Source organism: Choloepus didactylus (assembly GCF_015220235.1).
Source record: "Choloepus didactylus isolate mChoDid1 chromosome 11 unlocalized genomic scaffold, mChoDid1.pri SUPER_11_unloc3, whole genome shotgun sequence".
Taxonomy (NCBI): Eukaryota; Metazoa; Chordata; class Mammalia; order Pilosa; family Megalonychidae; genus Choloepus; species Choloepus didactylus.
The window spans coordinates 2013631-2037784 of record NW_023637580.1 but is presented as its reverse complement, the minus strand read 5'-3'; the positions used below and the strand labels follow the sequence as shown (position 1 = coordinate 2037784).

General features: G+C 38.2%; 1 pseudogene; it reads left to right on the top strand.

Annotated features, from left to right (window-relative positions):
* Positions 1-765: 765 nt before the first annotated feature.
* Positions 766-1739, top strand: LOC119524634 (annotated as a pseudogene).
* The last annotated feature ends 22415 nt before the right edge of the window (positions 1740-24154 follow it).

The following is a 24154-nucleotide window of genomic DNA, read 5'->3' as shown; positions in this document are numbered from 1 at the left end:
GGATCCTGTAAATCTCCATGGCAGTAAATTGTGTGGATAAAAATGGTAATTGGCCATAGACTGAGGAAAGATCTTGTATTTTTCCAAATGTGAGGAGCACATACTGAAGAATCTAGGGCAGGGAGTAAAAACTTAGAATGCATGAATTTTTAAAATCAGGTGAATAAGCACAGATATTTAATTAAAGGAAAATTATTTTGTCTATTACTTTGAATATTGTTATTTTTTTCTTCAAAGGGGAGATTTTGTTTTATTCTTAAGCATCTGTTCCATTCTTTGGTCTTTGTAACCCACAATATAACAACAGTAACTTGTTTATTTAAAAATAATTTGAGTATGTTTATTTTCAAAAAGTTGAATTTAAATTATCTGTGACTCAAGAAAATATAAATTACAGACTCCTAAATTGAGTGTTACTTTTCTCAATTGGTTATTTTTCTCAACTGGTATTCCAGTACACACAACAGAAACACAATAATAATCATACAAATAATATAAGAATATTAAAAGCAACTATTTATCATCATTTAGTCTTTTACAGCTTTTTCTATTTCAGTTGAAACGTTAAAAATGTCTAGCCAAAGAAGACAGAAGTAATAAGCCAAGATGAACTATTTTAAATGAAAAGTTAGTGCTTTGAATCCAGATGTGAATCCCAAATCCAGCATATTTCCAGAAGGTTATACAGTCAAACTAAGTTTAGTAGAATGATGAAAACCCCTTCCTTATCTATGTTTCCATTTACTGTGAACTCCAGGAGAAATCATGGAGAAGAGAAACACCACCTCCGATTTCATTCTCCTAGGACTCTTTCAGCACACAAGACCCCACCTCTTTCTCTTCACAGGAGTGCTGACAATAGCCATAGCTTCCCTGCTGGGGAATGCCCTCATGATCATCCTGATTCACCAGGACCACCGCCTTCACACACCCATGTACTTTCTACTGAGCCAACTCTCCCTCATGGACATGATGCTGGTTTCCACCATTGTGACCAGAATGGTTGCTGGATTTCTGACTGGCAAGAAGTCCATCTCCCCTGCTGCATGTGGGTTACAGATCTTTGTCTCCCTCACTCTGGGTGGTGGAGAGAGTTTCCTCCTGGCAGCCATGTCCTATGATCGCTATGTAGCTGTATGTCACCCACTGCGATATCCTGTCCTCATGAACTGGCAATTATGCCTGAGAATGACTGCAGGGTCCTGGTTTCTGGGAGCAGCTGATGGGCTCATGCAGGCTGCTGCTACCCTGAGCTTCCCTTTCTGCAGTGCACATGAGATCAATCATTTCTTCCGTGAAGCCCCCATGCTAGGGCCCTTGGCTTGTGCTGACACATCAGTCTTCGAAAATGTCATGTACATCTGCTGTGTGTGAATACTTCTGGTCCCCTTCTCCCTCATCCTGACCTCCTACAGTCTCATCCTAGCTGCTGTTCTCCACATGCAATCCACAGAATCCTGCAAGAAGGCTTTTGCAACCTGCTCATCACATTTGGCCATGGTGGGACTCTTTTATGGAGCTGCCATTTTTATTTACATGAGACCCAAATCCTACAGGTAGGCTAACCATGATAAGGTGGTGTCAGCTTTTACACTATCATTACCCCCATGCTGAATCCCCTAATCTACAGTTTGAGGAACAATGAGGTTAAGGGAGCTTTGAAGAAATGGCAGGAGAAATGTGGTAACTCAAAATCTCAGTCCCACAGTTCAAGGTTTCACAGTATCAAATGTGTGTAAGTTCCTTTTAATATTTTAATATTTTACACATTTTGTAATTATTGTCTTCAATGTTTAAGGTTCATTAAACCTATCTGAGGAAAAGCCAGGAACTGCGTGGACTGGACACCACAGAGCAATCTGACTTTGGGCATACTACATACAACACTCATGAAAATGTGGAACTGCTGAGATCAGTGAAATCTGTAAGTTTTTGGGGCCAGGGGACCCGCACCCCTCCCTGCCAGGCTCAGTCCCGTGGGAGGAGGGGCTGTCAGCTCCGGGAAGGAGAAGGGAGAACTGCACTGGCAGCCCTTATCAGAAATTCATTCTACTGATCCAAACTCCAACCATAGATAGACTGAGACCAGACACCAGAGAATCTGAGAGCAGCCAGCCCAGCAGAGAGGAGACAGGCATAGAAAAAAACAACGTGAAAAACTCCAAAATAAAGTGGAGGATTTTTGGAGTTCTGGTGAACATAGAAAGGGGAAGGGCAGAGCTCAGGCCCTGAGGCTCATATGTAAATCCAAAGAAAAGCTGATCTCTCTGCCATGTGGACCTTTCCTTAATGGCCCTAATTGCTTTGTCTCTTAGCATTTCAATAACCCATTAGATCTCTGAGGAGGGCCCCCGTTTTTTTTTTTTTAATCCTTTTTTCTTTTTCTAAAACAACTACTCTAAGAAGCCCAATACAGAAAGCTTCAAAGACTTGCAATTTGGGCAGGTCAAGACAAGAACAGAACTAAGAGAGCTCTGAGACAAAAGGCAATAATCCAGTGGCTGAGAAAATTCACTAAACACCACAACTTCCCAAGAAAAGAGGGGTGTCCGCTCACAGCCATCATCCTGGTGGACAGGAAACACTCCTGCCCATTGCCAGCCCCATAGCCCAGAGGTGCCCCAGACAACCCAGTCTGATGGAAGGGCTTCAAATAACAGGCACACATCACAAAACTGGGTGTGGACATTAGCCTTCCCTGCAACCTCAGCTGAATGTCCCAGAGCTGGGAAGGGGGAGCAGTGTGAATTAACAGAGCCCCATTCAGCCATCATTTCAGCAGACTGGGAGCCTCCCTACACAGCCCAGCAGCCCAGAACTGCCCTGGGGGGACGGCACTCACCTGTGACATAGCACAGTCATCCCTCAACAGAGGACCGGGAGTGCACATCCTGGAAGAGGGGCCGACTTGCAAGTCTCAGGAGCCACATGCCAATACCAAGGACTTGTGGGTCAGTGGCAGAGACAAACTGTGGCAGGACTGAACTGAAGGATTAGACTATTGCAGCAGCTTTAAAACTCTAGGATCACCAGGGAGATTTGATTTTTAGAGCCACCCCCCCTCCCTGACCACCCAGAAACACGCCCCATATACAGGGCGGGCAACAGCAACTACACAAGCAAGCTTGGTACACCAATTGGACCCCACAAGACTCACTCTCCCACTCACCAAAGAGGCTAAGCAGGAGAGAACTGGCTTGTGGAGAACAGGTGGCTCATGGATGCCACCTGCTGGTTAGTTAGAGAAAGTGTACTCCACGAAGCTGTAGATCTGATAAATTAGAGATAAGGACTTCAATTGGTCTACAAATCCTAAAAGAACCCTATCAAGTTCAGCAAATGCCAAGAGGCCAAAAACAACAGAAAATTATAAAGCATATGAAAAAACCAGACAATATGGATAACCAAAGCCCAAGCACACAAATCAAAAGATCAGAAGAGACACAGCACCTGGAGCAGCTACTCAAAGAACTAAAGATGAACAATGAGACCATAGTACCGGATACAAAGGATATCAAGAAGACCCTAGAAGAGCATAAAGAAGACATTGCAAGACTAAATAAAAAAAAAAAAAAAATGGATGATCTTATGGAAATTAAAGAAACTGTTCACCAAATTAAAAAGATTCTGGACACTCATAGTACAAGACTAGAGGAAGTTGAACAACGAATCAGTGACCTGGAAGATGACAGAGTGGAAAATGAAAGCATAAAAGAAAGAATGGGGAAAAATATTGAAAAAATCATAACGGACCTCAGGGATATGATAGATAATATAAAACGTCCTAATATAAGACTCATTGGTGTCCCAGAAGGGGAAGAAAAGTGTAAAGGTCTAGGAAGAGTATTCAAAGAAATTGCTGGGGAAAACTTCCCAAATCTTCTAAACAACATAAATACACAAATCATAAATGCTCAGCGAACTCCAAATAGAATAAATCCAAATAAACCCACTCTGAGACATATTCTGATTACACTGTCAAACACGGAAGAGAAGGAGCAAGTTCTGAAAGCAGCAAGAGAAAAGCAATTCACCACATACAAAGGAAACAGCATATGACTAAGTAGTGACTACTCAGCAGCCACCATGGAGGTGATAAGGCAGTGGCACGATAAATTTAAAATTCTGAGTGAGAAAAATTTCCAACCAAGAATACTTTATCCAGCAAAGCTCTCCTTCAAATTTGAGGGAGAGCTTAAATTTTTCACAGGCAAACAAAGGCTGAGAGAATTTGCTAACAAGAGACCTGCCCTACTGGAGATACTCAAGGGAGCCCTACAGACAGAGAAACAAAGAAAGGACAGAGAGACTTGGAGAAAGGTTCAGTACTAAAGAGATTTGGTATGGGTATAATAAAGGATATTAATAGAGAGAGGGGAAAAATATGACAAACATAAACCAAAGGATAAGATGGCTGATTCAAGAAATGCCTTCATGGTTATAACATTGAATGTAAATGGATTAAACTCCCCAATTAAAAGATATAGATTCTCAGAGTGGATCAAAAAAAATGAACCATCAATATGTTGCATACAAGAGACTAATCTTAGACACAGGGACACAACGAAACTGAAAGTGAAAGGATGAAAAATATATCTCATGCAAGCTACAGCCAAAAGAAAGCAGGTGTAGCAATATTAATCTCAGATAAAATAGACTTTAAATGCAGGGATGTTTTGAGAGACAAAGAAGGCCACTACATACTAATAAAAGGGGCAATTCAACAAGAAGAAATAACAATCGTAAATGTCTATGCACCCAATCAAGGTGCCACAAAATACATGAGAGAAACACTGGCAAAACTAAAGGAAGCAATTGATGTTTCCACAATAATTGTGGGAGACTTCAACACATCACTCTCTCCTATAGATAGATCAACCAGACAGAAGACCAATAAGGAAATTGAAAACCTAAACAATCTGATAAATGAATTAGATTTATCAGACATATACAGGACATTACATCCCAAATCACCAGAATACACATACGTTTCTAGTGCTCATGGAACTTTCTCCAGAATAGATCATATGCTGGGACATTAAACAAGCCTCAATAAATTTAAAAAGATTGAAATTATTCAAAGCACATTCTCTGACCACAATGGAATACAACTAGAAGTCAATAACCATCAGAGACTTAGAAAATTCACAAATACCTGGAGGTTAAACAACACACTCCTAAACAATCAGTGGGTTAAAGAAGAAATAGCAAGAGAAATTGCTAAATATATAGAGACGAATGAAAATGAGAACACAACATACCAAAACCAATGGGATGCAGGAAAAGCAGTGCTAAGGGGGAAATTTATAGCACTAAACGCATATATTAAAAAGGAAGAAAGAGCCAAAATCAAAGAACTAATGGATCAAATGAAGAAGCTAGAAAATGAACAGCAAACCAATCCTAAACCAAGTACAAGAAAAGAAATAACAAGGATTAAAGCAGAAATAAATGACATAGAGAACAAAAAAACAATAGACAGGATAAATATCACCAAAAGTTGGTTCTTTGAGAAGATCAACAAGATTGACAAGCCCCAAGCTAGATTGACAAAATCAAAAAGAGAGAAGACCCATATAAACAAAATAATGAATGAAAAAGGGGACATAACTGCAGATCCTGAAGAAATTAAAAAAATTATAAGAGGATACTATGAACAACTGTATGGCAACAAACTAACAAACTAGATAATGTAGAGGAAATGGACAATTTCCTGGAAACATATGAACAACCTAGACTGACCAGAGAAGAAATAGAAGACCTCAACCAACTCATCACAAGCAAAGAGATCCAATCAGTCATCAAAAATCTTCCCACAAATAAATGCCCAGGACCAGATGGCTTCAAAGGGGAACTCTACCAAACTTTCCAGAAAGAACTGACACCAATCTTACTCAAACTCTTTCAAAACATTGGAGAAAATGGAACACAATCTAACTCATTTTATGAAGCTAACATCAATCTAATACCAAAACCAGGCAAAGATGCTACCAAAAAGGAAAACTACCAGCCAATCTCCCTAATGAATATAGATGCAAAAATTCTCAACAAAATACTTCCAAATCGAATCCAAAGACACATTAAAAAAATCATACACCATGACCAAGTGGGGTTCATTCCAGGCATGCAAGGATGTTTCAACATAAGAAAATCAATCAATGTATTACAACACATTAAAAATTCGAAAGGGAAAAATCAAATGATCATCTCAATAGATGCTGAAAAAGCATATGACAGAATCCAACATTCGTTTTTGATAAAAAGACTTCAAAAGGTAGGAATTGAAGGAAACTTCCTCAATATAATAAAGAGCATATATGAAAAACCCACAGCCAGCATAGTACTCAATGGTGAGAGACTGAAAGCTTTCCCTCTAAGATCAGGAACAAGACAAGGATGCCCGCTGTCACCAGTGTTATTCAACATTGTGCTCAAAGTGCTAGCCAGGGCAATCTGGCAAGACAAAGAAATAAAAGGCATCCAAATTGGAAAAGAAGAAGCAGTAAAACTGTCATTGTTGGCAGATGATATGATCTTATATCTAGAAAACTCTGAGAAATTGATGATACAGCTACTAGAGCTAATCAACAAATTTAGCAAAGTAGTAGGATACAAGATTAATGCACATAAGTCAGTAATGTTTCTATATGCTAGAAATGAACAAACTGAAGAGACACTCAGGAAAAAGATACCATTTTCAATAGCAACTAAAAAAATCAAGTACCTAGGAATAAACTTAACCAAAGATGTAAAAGACCTATACAAAGAAAACTACATAATTCTACTAAAAGAAATAGAAGGGGACCTCAAAAGATGGAAAAATATTACATGTTCATGGATAGGAAGACTAAATGTCATTAAGATTGTCAATTCTACCCAAACTCATCTACAGATTCAATGCAATCCCAATCAAAATTCCAACAACCTACTTTGCAGACTTGATAAAGCTAGTTATCAAATTTATTTGGAAAGAGAAGATGCCTCGAATTGCTAAAGACACTCTAAAAAAGAAAAACGAAGTGGGAGGACTTACACTCCCTGACTTTGAAGCTTATTATAAAGCCACAGTTGCCAAAACAGCATGGTACTGGCACAAAGATAGACATATAGATCAATGGAATTGAATTGAGAATTCAGAGATAGACCCTCAGATCTATGGCCGACTGATATTTGATAAGGCCCCTAAAGTCACTGAACTGAGTCATAATGGTCTTTTCAACAAATGGGGCTGGGAGAGTTGGATATCCATATCCAAAAGAATGAAAGGGGACCCCTACCTCACACCCTACACAAAAATTAACTCAAAATGGACCAAAGATCTCAATATGAAAGAAAGTATCATAAAGCTCCTAGAAGATAATGTAGGAAAACATCTTCAAGACCTTGTATTAGGTGGCTACTTCCTAGACTTTACACCCGAAGCACAAGCAACAAAAGAAAAAGTAGATAAATGGGAACTCCTCAAGATGAGAAGTTTCTGCACCTCAAAGGAATTTCTCAAAAAGGTAAAGAGGCAGCCAACTCAATGGGAAAAATTTTTGGAAACCATGTATCTGACAAAAGACTGATATCTTGCATATATAAAGAAATCCTACAACTCAATGACAATAGTACAGACAGCCCAATTATAAAATGGGCAAAAGATATGAAAAGACAGTTCTCTGAAGAGGAAATACAAATGGCCAAGAAACACATGAAAAAACATTCAGCTTCACTAGCTATTAGAGAAATGCAAATTAAGACCACAATGAGATACCATCTAACACCGATTAGAATGGCTGCCATTAAACAAACAGGAAACTACAAATGCTGGAGGGGATGTGGAGAAATTGGAACTCTTATTCATTGTTGGTGGGACTGTATAATGGTTCAGCCACTCTGGAAGTCAGTCTGGCAGTTCCTTAGAAAACTAGATATAGAGTTACCATTTGATCCAGCGATTGCACTTCTCGGTATATACCCGGAAGATCGGAAAGCAGTGACACGAACAGATATCTGCACGCCAATGTTCATAGCAGCATTATTCACAATTGCCCAGAGATGGAAACAACCCAAATGTCCTTAAACAGATGAGTGGATAAATAAAATGTGGCATATAGACACAATGGAATACTACATGGCAGTAAGAACGAACGATCTCATGAAACATATGACAACATGGATGAACCTTGAAGACATAATGCTGAGCGAAATAGGCCAGGCACAAAAAGAGAAATATTATATGCTACCACTAATGTGAACATTGAAAAATGTAAAACAAATGGTTTATAATGTAGAATGTAGGGGAACCAGCAATAGAGAGCAATTAAGGAAGGGGGAACAATAATCCAAGAAGAACAGATAAGCTATTTAACGTTCTGGGGATACCCAGGAATGTCTATGGTCTGTTAATTTCTGATGGATATAGTAGGAACAAGTTCACAGAAATGTTGCTATATTAGGTAACTTTCTTGGAGTAAAGTAGGAACAGGTTGGAAGTTAAGCAGTTATCTTAGGTTAGTTGTCTTTTTCTTACTCCCTTGTTATGGTCTCTTTGAAATGTTCTTTTACTGTATGTTTGGTTTTTTTTTAACTTTTTTTTCATACAGTTGATTTAAAAAAGAAGGGAAAGTTAAAAAAAAAAAAAGAAAAATGAGGAAAAAAAGATGTAGTGCCCCCTTGAGGAGCCTGTGGAGAATGCAGGGGTATTGGCCTACCCCACCTCGATGGTTGCTAACATGACCACAGACATAGGGGACTGGTGGTTTGATGGGTTGAGCCCTCTACCATAGGTTTTACCCTTGGGAAGATGGTTGCTGCAAAGGAGAGGCTAGGCCTCCCTATAATTGTGCCTAAGAGCCTCCTCCCGAATGCCTCTTTGTTGCTCAGATGTGGCCCTCTCTCTGTAGCTAAGCCAACTTGTAAGGTGAAATCACTGCCCTCCCCCCTACATGGGATCAGACACCCAGGGGAGTGAATCTCCCTGGCAACGTGGATTATGACTCCCGGGGAGAAATGTAGACCTGGCATCATGGGACGGAGAACATCTTCTTGACCAAAAGGGGGATGTGAAAGGAAATGAAATAAGCTTCAGTGGCAGAGAGATTCCAAAAGGAGCCGAGAGGTCACTCTGGTGGGCACTCTTATGCACACTTTAGACCACCCTTTTTAGGTTCTAAAGAATTGGGGTAGCTGGTGGTGGATACATGAAACTATCAAACTACAACCCAGAACCCATGAATCTCAAAGACAATTGTATAAAAATGTAGCTTATGAGGGGTGACAAGGGGATTGGGAAAGCCATAAGGACCACACTCCACTTTGTCTAGTTTATGGATGGATGAGTAGAAAAATAGGGGAAGGAAACAAACAGACAAAGGTACCCAGTGTTCTTTTTTACTTCAATGGCTCTTTTTCACTCTTATTATTATTCTTGTTATTTTTGTGTGTGTGCTAATGAAGGTGTCAGGGATTGATTTAGGTGATGAATGTACAACTATGTAATGGTACTGTGAACAATCGAATGTACGATTTGTTTTGTATGACTGCATGGTATGTGAATATATCTCAATAAAATGAAGATAAAAAAAAGAGCAGTATGCAGGTGGCTCATAGATAAAACACTATGCTTGGGCTGGATTGGTATGTGATTACTAACTCTTTCCAGCCTCCTATAGTGGTGTAAGAAGCACTCCAGCCTGCCTCAGCTGGCCACTTGGGATAACAGGCAGTTGTACCATTTCTATGATAGCAGTCTGCAAGATGTCTGGTCCTCACACTTCTAGTCTTTTGAAGTAGTAAAAAATGGAAAATTAAAATTTAGGGGTAGCTGAAACACATGTAAGCAACAGAGGATAAGCATCCCTTGCCTCAGAACACGAGATTGTCTCATTGACTTACTATCACGGTTTTGTAATTTATTATGAGCTATAAATCTAAAATTATTTATTCCTTTTATTGTTTGGTGATAACACAATTACCTGCAATTTTTTTTATTCTGCAATTATCCAGTTTAGCACTAACAAAATAAAAGAAAAATATGTAACCTCATGTTTTTTTTTCATTAATACCCCACATATTTAAAGAAAAAAATACTGAATTTATGTTAACCAAGACTATTGATAAACATGTAACTTGTGAAGAGTGTTGATAATTCTTTCACCAGTGAGGCCACAGTGATTCCATTGACCATACAAAAGCTAGAAGAAAGAATTGTGCTTAAGACATACTAGCATACTTTTCAAAAGTTGGTGTTTTTTTAAGAAAGATTTGTCCAAACTGGAAATTTATATCATGGAGCTATAGAAATTACAGTATACATATTTGGTAGTGTAACAGGGTCCTTCCCCAAGTGTACCTGACCTTCCCCTCATTCAAGGGGCTCTGGATCTGTAAACTGTCTCATGTCGGGGAATTGATTAAGGGGCCATGACTTTCTGTTTTTGTAATTCAAGGTAGATTTTTGTTCACTTGACCTAGAATACTTCTGCTTATTCAGCTCAAGCAAGAATTTAGTAGACTGCCCATCAATTTTTACTTCTGGGTATTCCATGATCTACTTAGCCAATGCCATAATTCTCTGTGAGTCAGATTATTTTGACTGTTGCCTTTCGTCTGCTTTCCATTACAGTAGGCATGCCCACCTTGTCTTCGATGATTAACTGCTGCCACGTGGCTTCTACTGACTTAGGATCTGATTAATCCCATTGTGTTTAAGAATTCCGTCTCAGTGACAGCAGTTCCCATAGTACTATCTGAACTACAGAGAAGGGCTACCACAGAGATCTTCAGGGATGATGGAGCTAGTCTCACAAATTTATTCCTCACAGTCCTGGTGAAAGATTTGTCCTCTGGGCATTCCAGAGGTGTGTGAGCAGGTCTCCCATGATACATCCACTGTAACATTCCAATCTCTTTAAGCCTTTGAATCCCCTCCTCTACATTATACCAGGGCAGTTCTGGCATTTTGACCTCAGGTAATGCCAGCCATCTCTTGATCCATGTTCTGGCTAACCACCCAGACTATTAATGCCCTTTCTAACCCCTTGAGCTACAACATTGAATGCAGAATCTCTGCTTAGTGGGCTAATATCAGTAAATTCAGCCTGATCCAACCTTATATTCCTTCCACCATTATCCCACACCCTTAATATCCAATCCCACACATGTTCCCCTGATTTCTGTCTGTATAAGTTGGAAAACTCATAAAGTTGTTTTTGAGAATAATGTATTTCCCCATGAGTCACACTTTGTACCTCACCCTTCAGTGCCTGTTGGGAATTTAGTCTAGTTATAGGTCTTGAAGCAAAGACTGGTGGTGGGGGTAGGTCATTAAGAGAATTAGAAGCATCCTGCAAGCCATTTACCTCAGGACATTCTGTTGTAGTTTCCTTTCATGAAACAGGATTATCTTCTCCAGACAGAGGAGTGAGGGATGCTTCCTCAGTGGAGGTGATTACAAGTTGAGCAGGCACTGATAGGTTAATCTCTTTAGGTGGAGGTTGGATGTCAGGATCTTCAGGGCAGACTGGAGGTGTGGAAGCTCTTTCCCCAGGGCAAACTGGAGATAGGGGTTCTGTTTCCTCAGGACAGCCCACTACAGGTATATCTAACAAAGGCTTAGCAGAATACAGGGTTCCAATATCCTTCCTGCCATTATTATCAATCCATATGTCCCTATCCCAAGTTTCAGTATCCCATTCTTCTCCAGTCAATGCCTTTACTTTAGCAGCAGACACCCTGCAAGGTTGATATTTTAGTTTACATTGTAAACCTGCTACTTGCACAATGAGACTCTGGGTCTGGTTTTCAGAAATCTCAAGTCTGCAGCCACAGGAAATAGGATTTTCTTTCAAGGCACACATAGAAATCTTTACATCTGGCATACGGTGTTTACATTTTAAATTTGAAGACTTTAGCTCTTCCCTTTCTCATAACTTTATCCAGTGTAACTAAGAGCAACCAGTCAACGTCATTATACTTCTTAATTCTGCAAAACTCTGTGAAGGTGTCAAAAATACTGTCACCCAGAGCCTTCCTTCATACAAGAGCATGATTAGGGGAATCAAACAGTGATATTTTGCTTATCTCCATTGCCAATTCATGCCATGGACTTTCAGTGCCATCTTGATTATTGTAAATGTAGTCATCAGTGCCTTTGAACCTAATCAGTGTAGAAAACCAATTGTAAAATCCCATTTTAAGAATTCTGTTTCTAAAGAACCACTACTGGTACCAAGTTTTATTAGTTAGGGTTCTCTAGGGAAACAGAATTAACAAAAGCTATGCATAAATATAAGATTTATAAAAGTTCCTCATGCCACTGGAGGTATGCCTGAGTCCAAATTCCAAAGGGCAGGCAGCAGGCTGGCAACTCCAATGAAGATGTTCAATGTGCTCCTCAGGCAACAAACTGGCAACTCTAATGAATGTATTTGATGAACTCCTCAGGCAACAAACTGACAACTTTGATGAACTCCTCAGGAAACACTTCACTGGTCAGCTAAAGAAGTGAAGGTCCTCTATCTGTCTCACTTAAAAGTCTTCAACTGATTAGATTAAATGCAGCTGATTTCATTCTCTCATTGTGGAAAATACACACTTCATTGATGTAATCAGTCACAGCTGCAGCCAATTGGCTGATGATTTAATAAACCAGCCATAAATGTATTTGCAGTAATGGTTAGGCCAGTGCTTACTTGACCAGAAACCTGGGTGTCATCACCTGGCCAAGTTGACACATGAACCTAACCATCACTGTAACTTTCTACAGTATTATCAATACACAATAAGAACATTGTCACTATTTAAATGACTTTTATGTGTAGGCTCTGTAGTCTGAATTTTGGATGCATAGATTTAAAAAGAAACTCAAATTTTTAGATGACAATGGCATCTAAGAAAATTAACTAGATAGATAAATTTTTCACTTAAAATGTACTTAAAATGTCTATAACAGTTGATTTATATAACAATATTCACATACATGAGTTTGGATAGTTTAGACACAAGGAAAAATTCATGTACTTTCTTCTTTTTTAAATAATTTTAGATCGTTTTTGCCTCAGCCATTTTTTCCTGTTTCCCTTGACTTCATTGTTCCTCAGAGTGTAGATGAGAGGTTTAGCACAGGGATGAAGATGGAATAGAATGCTGGAACAACCTTATCATGGTTGCCTGACCAGTATTTGGATATTATGTAGAAAACAATGGCAACTCCATTAAAAATTCTCATATGAAAGAGAGTCAATTCTACTTATTTTCCATGAATGGTTGTCTTTATCTGGTACTTTTTGAAACCCTCTCCCTTACCTAGTCAAAATCTAACCATTCTTCCTTGTATACTCCAATTTTGTTTAAAATGGCCATTTTTTAAAATTGCAAATTCCAATGAACTTTCTACCACAGCATTGGCAAAGATCAAGTATATTTAAAACTTTAAAATACATGTAATCACTTCAGAATAATTCTGCTAGGACCTTATTAGTGTTAAGTGTTAAACAAATACCTGGAGATGAAAAGTAAGCATAGTTGATTAAGATAAAATTCTAATTTATTTCAGTCATTGTGATGGTTGAGTTCATGTGTCAGCTTGGCCAGGTTATGATGCACAGTTGTCTGGTCACGCAGGCACTGGCCTAACTTACTGTGAGGATATTTTGTGGGCTTAAATTTTTAGCAAGTTGATTGCATCTATGGCTGATGACATATCTAATCAACTAAGGAGAATGTCTTCCACAATGAGTGGTATTTAGTCCAATCAGTTGAGGTCTTTAAAGGGAGAGGTGATGAATTCTGCAGTCAGAAGAGAGAATTTCCATCTCTACTTCATCCAGCCAGACTGTCCTGGAGAATTCATTGAAAACCTTCATCAGAGTTGCCAGCTTCCAGCCTGCCCTATGGAATTTGGACTTGTGCATCGCCACAGCTGCATGAGACACTTTTATAAAATTACATATTTACAGAGATCTCCTGTTGGTTCTGTTTTCCTAGAGAATGCTGACTAACACAGTTATCTTCTTTCTGAAAATGCCTTGATAACTAGAATAATTTATGGTAAATAATGAAGCTCTCTTACAAGATTTTCTTCAGCTTTATGCTTCTAAGAAGGATATAGAAAATCATGAGAGAATAACACTTCCTCCTTCTGATGAGAACAAACATAATAACCTACAACTTATAGAGCTTTTTTCTTTATTAGAGAAGTTGTGGGTTTAGAGAAAAATAATGCAAAAAATGCATGATTCCCATGTATCACCATATTATTGACAATTTTCATTGCTGTGAAACATTTGTTACAATTGTTGATGACACATTTTTATAATTGTACTATTAATTATAGTCCATGGAAGTTCCACGGATTTTTTTTAAATATTCTGTTATCATATAGCTATTTCTTCTCTGTAAATCACATTATATATAATATATATAATATATATATTATATATATAAAGCGCTGTTAGATTGTATTCATAATGTTGTTCTTCAATCACCATGATCCATTACAAAAGCATTTCTATCATTCCAAATAGAAAACTTGTACATTTTAAGCCTTAACTTCCCATTCCATATCCCTACCTTGTCCCATGGCAACCTATATTATAGATTCTGACTCTGTAACTGTGCTTATTCTAATTGTTTCAAATGAGTGAGATCATACAATATATGTCCCTGTGTTGCTGGCTTATTTCACTCAACACGATATCTTCAAGTTTTATCCATGTTATTGCATATATCAGGACTTTATTCCTTTTAACAGGTGAATGATATTCCACTGTATGATGTACACTTGTGTTGCTTCCATCATTTGACAATTGTGAATAATGTGCTATAAATATCAGTGTGCAAATATCACACTCATGAGAGAATGAGGAATGCAAAGAAACATAATGAAATGAAATACAGACATTGACAATGGTCACAGAATAAGACAAAACTCTTGTCCACTTTCAGCCTTGAAGCACAGAGAGGAGGAAACAGTCATCAATATGTAGGTAAGAAGTAGTGAGCTGAGGTTTATTTCCTCCTAAAGGTTAGGAATTCAACCTGAGTACTGAGCAATACATGCTATGATGTATGCTTACAGATACTGTTACTGGATGAGGAGAGAGCAGCAGAAAAGAGAAAAACCCTTATAGGTACCTAACAGAGTAGAAAGCAGTGACTACTTATGACAAGGGCAGGGCAGCTGAACCTTGAGAGAAAACCATCCTCCCCCTGTGGGACACAGGTGGAAACAAAGAAGGAGAACAGAAATAAATCGGCAAGGCATTCTTTGCCTTCACTGAATACACTGTTGCAGTGCTCTAAACCTTGGGACAGGGCAAAGGGAGACAGTGATGTATAGAAATCTCTTGGTACCAAAGGGTACAGATAATTCCATAGCCTTTGCCAGCCAGACTATAAAGTCGAGCTTAGTATACAGTACTTAAAAAGATAATGATTGGACCTTAAAGATCAAAGGGATCTCCATAGTCTCATTTCTGCTCAAATCCAAAGCAGTGATAGAGGGAAGATTTTCAGCTCACTTGCAAGAGTCATTTGCAGCGAGTGGGACCTGAATATAACTAATGAAACAATAAAATCCAGATTCAGTTAGACTATTTGAAAATTGAGCACTTCCAATACTAGTGGCCTTACAGAAGAAGAGACCTGCCTTTTACGGAGCATAAATATCATTTTTGACAATTTCTACTATTAATTTGCATATAGTCTTGGGCATACCAGTATATATGTATCTATACACATGCAAAAACATATTATATGTATATATGATACAGAACAAGAAAACATAAGTAACCAGTCATTGAGAGAGGAAAGAGTCAATATAAACAGAACCAGAGATGCCTGAGGTATTGGAACTATAAGATAAGTATAAAATAATTCTGATAAATATGTTAAATAATATAAAGGTAAAGTAAGCAAATAATCAGAAACAAAATGTGAGTTAGCAAGGGGAATGGAACATTTGAACGGATAAGTTGGAAAGTATATGTTATAAAATGAATTGTTTCATTGGACTAATCAGTTGACTGCATATAAAATAGGAAAACAAAAATAGTGAGTGTGAAGGCATTAATATAGATCAAAGCTAAAGCAGAAACAGTAAAAAAGAGTTAAAAAATCACAGTGTCTGTAATATTTGAAAAAAATAAAATTCTAACATGCAGAAAATCAGATTATAAGGAGCAAAAAAGGAAAATAATTTTGGAGAATTTTCTGAAAATGATGAAAAACAACAATGAATGGAATCATGAAGTTCAACAGATAGGAAGAAAGATAAAAATAAAAATTATGCCAATATGTATCATAGCATAGGATAAAAGAAAAGGATAAAGTAAGAAAATGAAAAAAAAAAGCTTAAAAGCTTAAAAGCTTAAAATGAAGCTTAAAAATGAAGCTTAAAAGCTTAAAATGAAAAAAAAAAAGCTTAAAAGCTTAAAAGCTTAAAAGCTTAAAAGCTTAAAAGCAACCAAACAGGGGGAAATAGAAAATAAATGGAAACAATTAAAAGAATTTTGGCAGATTGGAAAAAAATGGAGACTATAATAAAATGGACTGTGATCTTTAAGTTGCTGAGGGAAAAAAGTCAACATCAAATTCTATGGCTGGTGAAAACTTTATTTAAAATGTAAGCAAAGTTAAGACATTTCAGAAAGAAAAAAGCTAAGAGAATGTATTGCAAGCATATCTGTACTATTAAAATATTAAAATAAGTTGTTCAAACAGAAGGATAATGATTACAAATGGAAACTGTTACAGTTTGAATATATTATGTCTCCCAGAAAAAGCCATATTCTTTGATGCAATCTTGTGAGGCAGACATTTTAGTGCTGATTAGATTGGAATTCTTTGGGTTTTTCCATGGAGATGTGCCCCACCCAACTTCAGGTGATAACTCTGATGAAATATTTCTATGGAGGCATGGCCCCACCCATTCATGGTGGACCTTGATCAGTGGAGCCAAATAAATGAGCTGATGGGTAGAGGGAACTCAGTGCAGCTGTGAGTGACATTTTGAAGAGGAGCTACAGCCAAGAGGGACACTTTGAAGAAGCACAGGAGCTGCAGATGAGAGACAGTTTGAAGACGTTGAAAGCATACTCTTGCTCCAGAGAAGGTGAGAGAGGACAAATACCCCAAGTGCAACTAACAGTGACATTTTTTGAGGAACTGCAGCCTAGAGAGGACCATCCTGGGAGAAAGCTATTTTGAAACAGAACTTTGGAGCAGACACCAGCCATGTGCCTTCCCAGCTAACAGAGGTTTTCTGGACACCATTGACCATCCTCTAGTGAAGGTACCCAATTGCTGATGTGTTACCTTGGACAGTTTATAGCCTTAAGATTGTAACTGTGTAACCAAATAAACCCCCTTTTATAAAAGCCAATCCATCTCTGGTGTTTTGCATTCTGGCAGCATTAGCAAACTAGAACAGAAACCTAAATCTGTAGGAACAAATAACATAATAAAGGATAAGCAGGATTGACATATATCTATAATCAGGAAACCACCATTACAAGAAAGATAATGCAAATGTCTGTAATCCAATGTCCCTTTGTAATTGCTACTCCCTGCTCCTTCCATGGCTGTCTCAGGCAAACACAGATAAGATTTATGACATTATAGATGTTAGCATTTTCTATAATTATGAAAATGGAAAAATAAGTATTTATTTTTTATTCTGGCTTCTTTCACTGAGCATAATTATTTGAAGATTGGTCTGTACTGTTGCATTTATCAATAGCTCACTCATTTTTATTGCTCCTATAATTTTCTTTATGCATTCATCTCTTGCTGGGCATGCACATGGCTTCTACTTTTATTCTGTTACAAATAAAGCTGTTCAGCTAGCCAATAATCTAAGGATAAAATGAAATAAAAGCACATGGATGAGAAAATAAGAAATAAAATTATCCTTATTTGTAAATGGCATTATCAACTAGGTAGAAATACCAAAAGAATCTATGATAAATTCCTAGAATTAATAAATGAGTTCAGCAAGTTTGCAGCACACAAGAACATGCAAAAAGTCAATTTTATTTCTACATAATAGCAATGTGCATATGGACATTGGGGTTAAAAATAAAATACAGGTTACAAGAAAATGAAGTACTTATGCAAGATCTAGCAGATCATGTGCAGGACTTGTGCATTGAAAACTATAAAATGCTAATGAAAGATATCAAATTTCTAAACAAATGGAGTAACATAGATGTTCACTGATTAGATGACTCAACTTAGTAAACACATAATGCAGTGGAAATACTGTTTTCAACAACTGTTGCAAAAACAACTGGACATCTATATCCAAAACAACAACAACAACAACAAACAGAAACCCATTCTGAACTTAACACCACATATGAAACTTAATACAAAATGGATCATCCATTTTAATGAAAAGCATAAGTGTTTCAGTTTGCTAAATCTACTGAAATGCAATATACCAGAAATGGGTTGGATGTTTCAATGCAGATTTACTAGGTTATGAAATTCAGTTCTAAGTTCATGAAAATGTCCAAATTAAGACATCAACAGGAAAATGCTGTCTCTGAGGAAAGGCTGCTGGCATCCAGCTTTCCTCTGTCACCTGGTAAGGCACATGGTGATGTCTGCTTGTCCATCTCTCCCGGGTTCTGGCTTCAATGGCTCTCTCCAAATGTCTCCTGGCATTTTAGCTCTCTTATCCTCATAAAGGACCCAAGTAAAGGAAATAAGACCCACCCTGAATGGGCAGGGTCATATCTCAATTGAACTAAATGATCCCACCCACAGTAGTTCTGCCCCCATTGGGATGGATTAAAAGAACATAGCCCTTTGTGGGGAATGTAACAGTGCCAAACCAGCACATTCCACCCTCTGTACCATAAAACATATGTCCTTTCTATATGCAAAGTACATTCATTCCATCACAATATCACAAAAATCCTTAAATCATTTTAGTAACAATATTAATTACAAAGCCTTATCAAAATAAATTACAGGTGTGCTTTGACCTAGGGCAAAATTCCCCTCTAGCTGTGGACATGAGAAACTTAGAACAAGTTATCTGCTTCCAGAATACAAAGGAAAGACAGTCATAGGATGAACGTTCCCATTTCCATAGGGAGAAATTGAAAGGAAAACAGGGGTCACCAGATCCAAACAGTTCCAAAACTTGTAGAGCATACTTCATTAGGTTTCAAGGTCTGAGAGCCATTTATAGAATGACATTTTACCCTCATGCCTGAGAGAGCAGCAGTTCCACCCTCTCCAAGGGCTTACACAGCAGCCCTGCTCTCTACAAACACTGGGATAAAGATTCCAACAACCCTAAGCTTTGGCAAGACCATCACATTATCAGCACCAACTTCTTCAAGCATCAGGGTGATACCTAGACTCTCTGCCATCTCCAGGGCACCATCTCAACCCCCTTAGAACAGTGGGGTGATGGCCAGGCTCTCCCCAATCTCAGGGAGGTACTCCACCCACTCTGAGGGTTGGGGGGGCAGCACTCTTTTTTAACAATGGGGCAGCCAAGTTTCCTTCAATTTCCCATGCCTCTGAGAGTCCTGGTGTAGTAACACTCTTCCTGAACAGTGAGGTGGAAGACACACCCTCCACAAACTCTGGGGCAAACTCACTCTTTTCACATGCATGTGTGGCTCTGCTCTTCTGGCCTGAGATTTCTTGACTCCAGACCTCAGTTTCCATGGTTCTGCCTTGGTCATTTTTCCTTCAATCTATCCCTTTATTGTCCCATTTAGTCCAGGCTGGGAGTGGTTCTGCTTATACAGATCCCACAACAGACTTGTCAGTTTAGCATGCAGCACACAGGGGTCCGAACCATCAGACAATAGGACTTTCCACAAATTGTTTCTGGATGACTCCATCTCCAAGCCTGTCTCACTATGAAATGTCTGACTCTTTTTCCCATGTTCAGTTAAATCCTAATATTAAACATGAACCTCTGGGGACTTATTTTTTGAAAGCTCAGAATTTTCTAAACTATCAATTTCTGGTTTCTTTGTACCAACTTATCTCTTTTCTCTTGCATATTACTATAAGCTGCAAGGAGAAGCCAGGCTGCATTTTCTAAATTTAGTTTGGAAATTTTCTCAGCTAGATATCCAAGCTTGTCACTTTCAAATTCTCCCTTCCATCTGACACCAGTACTCAACTTCACCAAATTCTGTGCCAATTTATAATAAGGGCTTCCTTCCTTCCTGCTGGCAATGACTTATTCTTTGTTTCTCTCTAAGGCCTCATTGGAAGTACCTCTAGCAATCATATTTCTAAAAGTCTCTTCAAAGAAACCTAGGCTTTTCTATCAAACATCTCACAATTCTTCCAGCATCTACCCTTATTCATTTCTAAAGCTGTTCAGGTATTTTGGTATTTGCATATTGCAGCACCCCACTCTTCTGGTACCAAAATCTGTTTTGGATTACTAAAGCTGCTGAAATGCAATACAATTGAAATGGGTTGACTTTTTCAATGGGGATTTACTAGGTTATGAATTTACAGTTCTAAGGCCATGAAAATATCCAAATTAAGGCATCAAAGGGAAAATGCCTTCTCTGAGGAAAGGCTGCTGGAATCTGGGTTTTCTCTGTCACATGGGAAGGCAAATGGTGATGTCTGCTGGTCTGTCTCTCCTGGGTTCTGGTTTCATTGGCTGTCTCCAAAAGTCTCTTGGAATTTTCTCTTTCTTATCCACATAAAGGACCCCAGTAAATGGATTAAGACTGACCCAGAATGGGCTGGGTCTCATCTCAATTGAACCAAAAGGCACCACCCACAATAGGTCTGCCCCCATAGGGATGGATTAAAAGAACATGGCTGAGTACTGGGGTGTGAGAACAATGGCAGATTAGAAGAGAGAGGGCAAAACATGTCTTCATGAAGAATAACAGATAAAAGATAGAAAGTGCTCCAGAATACCAGTTCCAGTGATGCACAGGCTGGACAAGTTCTGCTAAATCCACAGGGACCATGCACCTGGTGAAACCAAGAGACTGCATTCTAAAACAAGTGAGTGAGATTGCTGGAGAATTGGCAGCCATGCTGTAGTCAGGAGAAACTAGGGGTTGGCATTTCAAGAAGGATTAGTTTAAAAACCCAAAAGTGGCTGCAGATCTGGCAGCAAAAGCCATGCTGTGCAGTGCAGTGGGAAGTGCTTCCCACAACCTATGCTCATGCTTCAGTGTCTGGTATGGGAGATAGCCTTTTGCACACCTGCAGCTAATTGTCCCAGAGCTAGGAAGGTGGAGGGCTGAAAAAGGGGAAAATTACCATTCCCTATACAGCCATCTTCTCAGTGGGCTGGGAATGACCCTGCAGGGCCCCATTGCTCAGAGCTTCCCTTGGGGTCTCCAGTCACCTGTGATATAGCACAGTCTTCCCTCAGCAGAGTTGCCAGGAGGCCATGGCTTGGAAGAGGGACCCACATGGAAGTCCAGGGACTATATATAAATACCAGGGAATTGTGGGTCCATGGCAGAAACAAACTGGTGAAACTGAACCAAAGATTTGGACTCAAGCAACAGCTTTAACTCTCCAGGAAAACCTGGGAGATTTGATTATTAAAGCCACCATCCCTTCCCAACTGCTCAGACACACAACACACATTCAGGACAGGCAGCATCAACAACACATGGAAATTTGGTGCACCAATTGGATGCCTGCAAGATTTGGAACCCCACTCACCACAAAGACAAAGTTGAGGATAACTGGCTTGAGGGGAATAGGTGGCTTGAGGACACCACCTACTGGTTAGTCAGAGAAAGTGCACTACACCAAGCTATAGCTCTGACAAATTAAAAATAATTATTCAAATAAGTCTGCATATCCTAAACAAACCCTATAAGATAAGCAAATGCCAAGAGGCCAATAAATAAAAGAATATTTTAAAGCTTATGAAGAAACTAGAAGATATGGATAACCCAAATCCAAACACCCAAATCAAAAGATCAGAGAAGACACAGTACTTGGAGCAATTAATCAAAGAACTATTGACAAACAACATCATGGCACAGAATATAAAGGACATTAAAAAAACCACAGAAAAGCATAAAGAAGAATTTGTGAGAGTAAATTAAAAAAAATAGACAATCTTAAGGAAAAAAAAGAAACTGTCAATCAAACTAAAAAGATTCTGGATAGACACAGTACTAGACTAGAGGAAGCAGAGCAGTGAATCAGTGAGCTTGAAGAGGACAGAATGGAAAGCGAAAGAACAAAAGAAAGAATGGGGAAAAATCAAAGAAATCAAAATGGATCACAGGGATATGATGGACAAAATAAAGTACACAAAGATAAGAATAATTGGTGTTCCAGAATGGGAAGAAAAGGGTAAAAGTCTAGAAAGAACAGTCAAAGAAATTGTTGGGAAAACTTCCCAAACCTTCTAAACAACATACATACACAAATCATAGATGCTTAATGAACTCCAAATAGAATAAATACAAATAAACCCACTCAGACATATTCTGATCAGATTGTCAAATGCTGAAGAGAAGGAGCAAGTTCTAAAAGCAGCAAGAGAGAAGCAATTCACCACTTACAAGGGAAACAACATAAGCCTAAGCAGTGACTACTCAGCAGCCACCATGGAGGCAAGAAGGCAGTGGCATGGCATATTTAAAAATATGAAAGAGAAAAACTGACAAAAAAGAATTCTTTATCCAGCAAAGATCTCCTTCAAGTTTGAGGGAGAGCTTAAATTTTTCACAGACAAACAAATGCTGAGAGACTTTCCTAAGAAGAGACCTGCCCTACTTGTGATACTAAAGGGAGCCCTACTACCAGAGAAACAAAGAAAGGAGAGAGAGGCATGGAGAAAGGCTCAGAACTAAAGGAATCAGTTAGGGTACATTAAAGGACATTAACAGAGAGAGGGAAAAATATATCTGACAAACATAAACCAAAAGATAGGATGGCTGATTCAAGAAATGCCTTCACAGCAATAACATTGAATGTGAATGGATTAAACTCCCCAATTAAAAGATATATACTGGCAGAATGGATTAAAAAATATTAAGCATCAATATATTGTTTACAAGAGACTCATCTTAGACACAGGGACACAAAGAAATTGAAAAAGAAAGGATGGGAAAAAATTTCATGCAAACTACAGCCAAAGGAAGGCAGGAGCAGCAATATTAATATCAGATAAAATAGATTTTAAATGCAAAGATACTATGAGTGACAAAGAGGACCACTACATACTAATGAAAGGGAAAATTCAACAAGAAGAAATAACAATCATAAATGTTTATGTACCCAATTAAGATCTCCCAAAATATATGAGAAAAAATTGGCAAAACTAAAGGAAGCAAGAAATGTTTCCACAATAATTGTGGGAGACTTCAACACATCACTCTTTCCTATAGATAGATCAACCAGACAGAAGACCAATAAGGAAATTGGAAATCTAAACAATCTGATAAATGAATTTGAATTAACAGACATAAGTAGAACATTACATCCCAAATCACCAGGATACACATTCTTCTCTAGTGTTCATGGAACTCTCTCCAGGATAGATCATATGCTGAGCCATAAAGCAAGCCTCAGTAAATTTTTAAAAATAAATAATATTCAAAGCACATTCTCTGATCACAATGGAATTCAATGAGAAGTCAATAACCATCAGAGACTTAGAAAATAAAAAATTACCTGGAGGTTAAACAACACACTCCTAAACAATCTGTGGGTTAAAGCTAAATATATAGAGATGAATGAAAATGAGAACACAACATATCAAATCCTATGGGATGCAGCAAAAGTGGTATTAAGGGGGAAATTTGTAGTTCTAAATGCATACATTAAAAAGGAAGAAAGAGCTAAAATCACAGAACTAATGGAGCAACTGAAGAAGCTAGAAAATGAGCAGCAAACCAATCCTAAGCCAAGTAGAAGAAAAGAAATAACAAGGATTAAAGCAGAAATAAATCACATAGAGAGCAAAAAAATAAATAAATAAATAACAGAGAGAATAAATAATGCCAAAAGTTGGTTCTTTGAGAAGATCAACAAGATTGATGAGCCCCTAGCTAGACGGACAAAATTAAAAAGAGAGAAGACCCAAATAAATAAAATAATGAATGAGAGAGGTGACATTAGTGTCGATCCCAAAGAAATTTAAAAAATTATAAGAGGGTACTATGAACAACTGTATGCCAACAAACTA